Here is a 6,580-nt window from a genome sequence, read left to right as displayed (position 1 = left end):
GGGAAAGCGGCACGGTGAGGCCGCGCACCGCCGCCACCCCCCCAGCCCCTTCCCGGGGGTTGCACCGCGCTGGGTAGGGGTCGTGGGGGGCGCTGCCCGCGGGAGGAGGCGTCATCCTGAGGCGCAGAGCAGGTTTTTGAGCGGGGTTTAAGTTTAGTGCGGGTGAGGGGGCTCGTTTCCTCCAGCCCTTGTTGCATCCCAGCCGGCGGGATGCTCGGTGCAGGGGTGTGACCGTTAGCTCCTGGAGGGAGCGGGGTGGGGGGGACACGGGACACCCCGCTGTCCAAATGTTAACGTTATCTCTGCAAAACGCACGTTTCTCATGTGAAATTCATTGCTCCGACATGTCCTTGAACGACAAAAAATGTTGGGGTTTGGGTGCAAAACTTAACCGGAGCTGAGGAGACGCTGCGCTCGTCTCCACCCGTGCTGAATTTTGCCTAGAAACGGTCACATTTGATCCATGCTGCGCGCAAAAGTTGGGCAAGATAGAAACCGAGGAGGTCAGGTAGATTTGACGATGGGCAAAATTTAACCAATGTTAAATTTTTTTGGATGCAGCCCAAGACCATGGCCCTGGGGAACTGGAGGAGCCCTCAGGTGTCATCTCCACGGGTCCCCATTGGTGTGTGGCCCGTGGAGGGCTGCAGTTACCACAGCAGGAGCACTGCACCCCGGCTGGTGTGTCAGCTGGTGACTTTTTTTTTACCCAAAATCTGGGTTGGAGCATGCTTCAGAAAAAATGTAATTTTGTTTTGAAACGGGTGGTGAAGAGTTCAGCGCAACCGAAGAAGGCTGCGCTGTGTTTAAGTACCCGCACAGCCAGGACGTCCCTTCTTGTCCGAGAGTGTTCACCTAAGTCAACCCTTTTCCATCCCTGATTTGCAAAACGTCCCGTATTTTCTTACAAATTTAATATATAAACCACTGGAATCTGACATATCTTTAACAAGTATGATTTCCAGTGTCTTCTCAGTTAATTTTTCTACCTGAGAGTGGTTTATGTGCTTCTGAAGATCCTTTTCCAAGCCGATTAAAGCCAAAAGTCCATGATTCTCACTTAAAACTTGTCTTGCTTTACATGCAAGACGTGTTTTCCTCAGGAAGGAGGGGATTTCAGTGTTATGGATAGCATAGGGCCCAGTTTTACATTGCCAAATAGATTAAAAAAAGGCACTTCACTTCTTGTAATTTGAAATTAAGTACCTAATTAGGTAATTGCCTGTTAATTCAAAGGCTGCCTTTTGTGCAACCGTCTTTGAAAAAGTCCTGCCTCAAAACAAGCAGCAAGAGAAGAAATTAAAATGTTGCTTTTCTTGCCTGATTTTAGTTACTCTTTTTATCTCTGAGCGAATGTAGCACCCCTGGACCGTGGTGCAGAGGACCAGAGGTGCATGGGAGCTCCCAGTACTGAGCACCTTTAGGAAGTCACTAATATTATCTGTATAATTAATTGATTTTCAGGCGCCCACAGTCCTGACCTGGAATTTGAACTCCTCTTTGGTGCCTCTCCCTCCATCTCAGAGGGAGACGCGGTGGAAGATCTCAGGATCATCCGATTGCTGTTTATCCAAGCTGATTTACTGAGCACTAGCTTGGTATCATGCTTGCGTGCTCCTTGATAAATGATTTCAATCTGAAAAAAATCCCATAAGTATCTGGAGAGGTGGTAATTGGATGCTCTGATCTAACGTTTCTCCATCATTTAGCCATCGCCTCTACCACCAGCACCTCATTTAAAAAAAAAAAAAAAATCATGAAACATAAGGAAAACCATGAGATAAAAGGAAAAAATGAACGTTGCTGATTTTTAGGCCCTGACTTACAGTTTCTTCCTTTCTAATTTTTTTGGGAGGGAAGAGGGAACTGAATCATATTTTCATATTTTTTTCCACATCCGTGAGGGCTAGATGCTTATTTCTTTAATATAAGGGGGAAAAAAAAAATAATTAAGATTTCCAGGTGGTAGCATGGCCAAAAGAAAACCTGAATATATGGAAATTCATGCCAAGGTGGTGACATCTGGTGATGCTGCCATGTGCCCTGTGTTACGCACAGGAGTGGGAGGGAGGTACCTGCCTCGTGGGTGCTGGTGCTGGGGGCTGCCTCTGTCCCTTCCCATGGTTTCTGGGGATGGGATGTTCACATCTGAAGACATGGATGGGGGAAAGGGTCACCAGGAAGGAAAACATGCAGGGGTATCCATGGAGCCCATTAGTACTGGTACGGATGTGACCCTCTAGAGCTGAAACTAAACAGGCACGGGGTTTGGAGGTGATCACTGTGCGTAATTGACAGCACTGATTAATTGAAAGCATGCTTCTTGGCATGGGCAGTGGTGGAGCATCCTCAGTGGATCTGCTGTGCCCCCGTGGACACGTGCACTGGTCCCTCCTGCCTGCGCTGGGTGGGCCTTCGTGTGGGCAAGCAGCGGGCAGGAAAGCAGCTTTGCCAGCAAAATAAGCCAAGAGGGAGCAGCGAGCCGCATCTCCACTGCAGCTTCAGGTCGCTGTTGCTGCACCCAGCACGCGTGTACCCCACGCTTCTGCTGGGACCCCACAGCTGAAACAGCAGCTGGAGGACATGTGGGATCAGAAAGGGAATCCTGTGCATCCAGGGGAATGTCCTTTCGGTGCAGGATCATAAGCAAAACCCTAAAGGAGTAGAGATGGATCCAGCAGCCCTGGCGAGAGCCCACACTGCTGGAACACCAGCTTCATGTAACATTCTCCTAGAGTTAAATAATTGTTTTCTAGAGTTTAAAAAATGATCAAATGGCCTTTTTTTCTTTTTCCCCAAAAGGCTTTTTTCCTGCCTGCGTGCAAAATCTGCAGGAGAAATTCCATGATTTGAAGCGATTTGGTCCGATGCCACGAGAACAGCCAGCTCTGCGCACCTTAGGAAGTGCAAAAAGGAAAAAAAAGACAACAGAGCCTGCTGTGCTGTGACCCCTGGGTGCTGCCTGATCGCTCAGTCACATCAAAGCTGGCTGCCTCCTGTGCTGACACGAGGATGTGACAGATGTCCTTAACCTTTACAGGTGCAGGGCCTGCATTTCTTCCGTCTTTTTTCCTTGGATGACTCGGAGCATGGATTATTAACAGCACAGATTTCTTTGGCCAAAGTCCTTTGTTGTGTATACATCCAGGTTAAATCTAAGCCATATTTCTGATCCATGTAGGTTTCTGACTTGATTCATCTTTGGTGTTTACAAAATGATCAGCATTTGAACTCCCTCTGTTTTATTTCTTAAAGGTCAGCAGAAACTTCTTTTTAAATTAAACAACGCAGCCTCCCCCTGCAATGTTTGTAACCAAGAAACTGCAGCATCACAAGAGCATGAGAAAATATTGCCGATTAAAACCAGGGTAAGAAATGGCAGCGAAAGTGACTTTGTTTTTCTCATTGCAGAATTCACAGTGAAGTGGCTGGTTCAGCCCCTCTTGTGCTGAATACTAGGTTTAATGTACTGAGACTACTTCCACTGGCATGTAAGGCTGGTCATATGCTTTTAATACAAAAACTTTAATTTTGGTGGGATAATTTTAATTTCTTGTGTTATAAAACACATCTCAGCATAGCTTTCCCCCCACCTCTCTCTCTTTTGACAAAGTAAGTTTGTGCTGTTGGCTTTCCTTACCTTGTTTTTCTCTTCTTCCTGTGGCTCATTAATATACAAGCTATATTAAATAATAATGATGCCAGTAGTGGCCTCTGCTGTGCCTTGGTGTTTGCTCCTTTTTACTTTGAGGAGCAGATGTTCCCTGTCTTTGTTTTCTGTCACCAAATGGGGACTTTGCCTCTTTAACCTTTGATAAGGTGCTCTAATAGTCTCTGACATGAGATTTTATCAAAAGCCTTGGCAAAAGCCAAATAAATGGTACCTGCCTAGCAGCTTTTATTAAATGTTTCCATCGTGTTTTACAGCAGTTTAAGGAAGTGCAGTTTCCTCTGCATTTTTGCAGGTTCTGTTTATCCAGTGCTCCAGACCCAGGGGAACATCCACTGTGGAGGGAGCACCCATGGGCAGGATCCTGACCGGGGCTTTGCAGTCCTGGGTGCTGCTCCAGCACTGGCCCTAGCCAACCAACACTGCATACTGGTCAAATGGGGTGATGCTGCCTACAAGCAATCAATGGGGTCCAGATAGTCTTGCCTGTGTACCCCTTTTTCCAGTGACTGCTGAGGTGAAATGGGGAGAGCGGTGTGTCCACAAATGCTGCTGGGGTCTTGGTGCATGTTCTCCTCTTGCTGTGTGCCTGGCCAGGGACCATTGGCTGCTTTTGCACCAGCAGTTAAATGCCACTGCGCTTTAAAGGTGCTCTACCCCTTCCTATAAAGAGGCACCCTTGCAACACCCATCTCTTCCTCATCCCTTTTGCAGTGTTTTGTACCTTGCTCCTGCACTCGGCCACCCTGAGAGCCCCAAGGGAAAGTCCACCTCCCAGTTTTTATTTGCCCAGGCATGTACAGGGCTCGTAGGAACAGCCATCATCCCTGGGCTGGGGTGGTGAGGGCTCTCCCTGAGGGGCAGGCTGAGCTGCAACTCATGTGGAAGTGTGTCTGGCTCCAAGAAGCCATGTGGGCAATTTGGGAAGGTGGCACTTTGTGGCTGAGATGTGCCTGTGCGCTCTCCCATGGCCTCTTGCAGGAGCCACTTGCAATATTAGGGGTGGGTTCTGCTGAATCTCCCTTGGCCTTATCCATATCCTTCCAAAATTGCATTAGATTTGGTATTCCTACCCCTGCCTTTGCTGTCTCCACCTGTTTGGCATCCTCACCATGTATCACCTGGGGAACATTTCATTGACCCCCTTCTGCCAGGCTGGGGCAGGAGGCACTGCAAAGCTTCTCTTCGTTACTGGCCATTTGGCCACCACATGGAAAATAAAACAAGTGCACAGCGCTGGGCAATGCAGCAGCCTCTGCCACGCTCCCTTCAGCACCATTGCCCAGCCTGCACATGAGCCACCTTCTTCCCCCTCCAGTCCTGAAAATTCACCCGTTCAGACAACATCTGTTCGGTGGGTAAGCCTCCTGCCTTGCACTGCCTGTTAGCACGCTGCTCGTGTCCTTTACCTCTTGTAGGGCTTCATTTCCCCAAGCCGCATCCCACCATGCTGAGCCTGGGCATCCCCAAAAATTTGGAATTTCCCCATGCCAAAAAAGCTCTGGCAGTGACATGCCCTGGGGAGAGCTGCACCTGCAACATGGATGGCACCAACAGGACCCTGTTGTCAGGGGTCATTATCAGCCCATACACCCTGTGCTTTTCTGCACCGAGACCCTTTCCAAGGCTTGAGTTTATAAATAATTCAGGAGCCTCGCCTCCTGCCTGGCTTCTCATGCCACCACCCCACTGTTTCAGACAGGGCTGTGCGATCCTGCCAGCCAGACCTGCAGCCACCCGATACAGGTTCCCTTGGGATGCGCCCCGGACGCTGACTTCCCGAATTACCCTCTGGAGCAATGGGTGCAGCTGAGCTGAGCCAGCGATCCTATTCCAGCTGCTGGCACTCGCTGAAACATCTGCCTTGCCTGCGTTGTGCTTGTTGATGGAGCTGTGAGCAGCTCCCAGCATGTCGTTTGGGAATATAAATTGAGTTCCTCCGAGCTGGAACCACCTGCTTCGGATAATTTCTTTGGCAAGGAGTCTTCTTACTTTCCATCCAGGATTTTTCTGCCTCCCACCACTGCCAGCTCTACCCAGTAGCTGTGAGGGGTTGGTACTGATGTGTGGGAGTTTAGGTGGACCCATGGGGGAAATGCCGTCCTGCTGCCAGAACACAACAGAAGGCAAACGTGCTGTTTAAACCATATAATCATGGAATCACAGACTGGTTTGAGTTGAAATGAACATTTAAAGATCATCAAGTCCAACCCCCCTGCCGTTGACAGGGTCATCTTGCACTAGATCAGGTTGCTCAAAGCCCAGTCCAACCTGACCTTGAACATTTCAAATCATGGGGCATCCACAGCTTCTCTGGGCAACCTGTTCCTGTATCCCACCACCCTCATCATAAAAAACTTAATCCTTACGTCCAGTCTAAATCTACCCTCTTTCAGCTTGAAAGACCTCTCAGATCTCCCAGCAAGACTGATGCAGAGGGGCCAGGGCTTCAGCTGGAGGAGTTTGCCCAAGTTTCATCAAGATGGAGGTGGGATGTGCTTCTCTCCTCCACCACCGATGGGCTGAATGGCCTCAGCTTGGACACTCTCTTGCTTTGGGTACTTCAGTTTTTGGGATGCCAGGCGTCTGTTGATGCTGAGCTGAGGCAGCTGGATGCATGAGCAAAGAAGCAAGCAGCTCCTAGGGCGAACCTGTGGCTATTGCAAGGAGCAAAATGACCTCAGCCACCCTGCCCGCCAAAGACCAGGGAGGGGGTGGTGGTGGGTGCTGCTGCCTCCAGTTTCCTTTCTTCCTCCGTAGGGTGACACACAACCATCCAGGTCTGTCCCTGCCTCTGCTCCTTCTGCCGCAGCAGTATCCATTAGATAAGCATCCAGTTAGGATCCATTAAACACAACTGAACTGTTGGCTGCTGAAGCAGAGCTGAATCCCAGCCTGGGATTGTGCCAA

The sequence above is a fragment of the Athene noctua genome, chromosome 3, assembly GCF_965140245.1.
Source record: "Athene noctua chromosome 3, bAthNoc1.hap1.1, whole genome shotgun sequence".
NCBI lineage: Eukaryota > Metazoa > Chordata > Aves > Strigiformes > Strigidae > Athene > Athene noctua.
Note: the sequence above shows the minus strand (reverse complement) of the source record.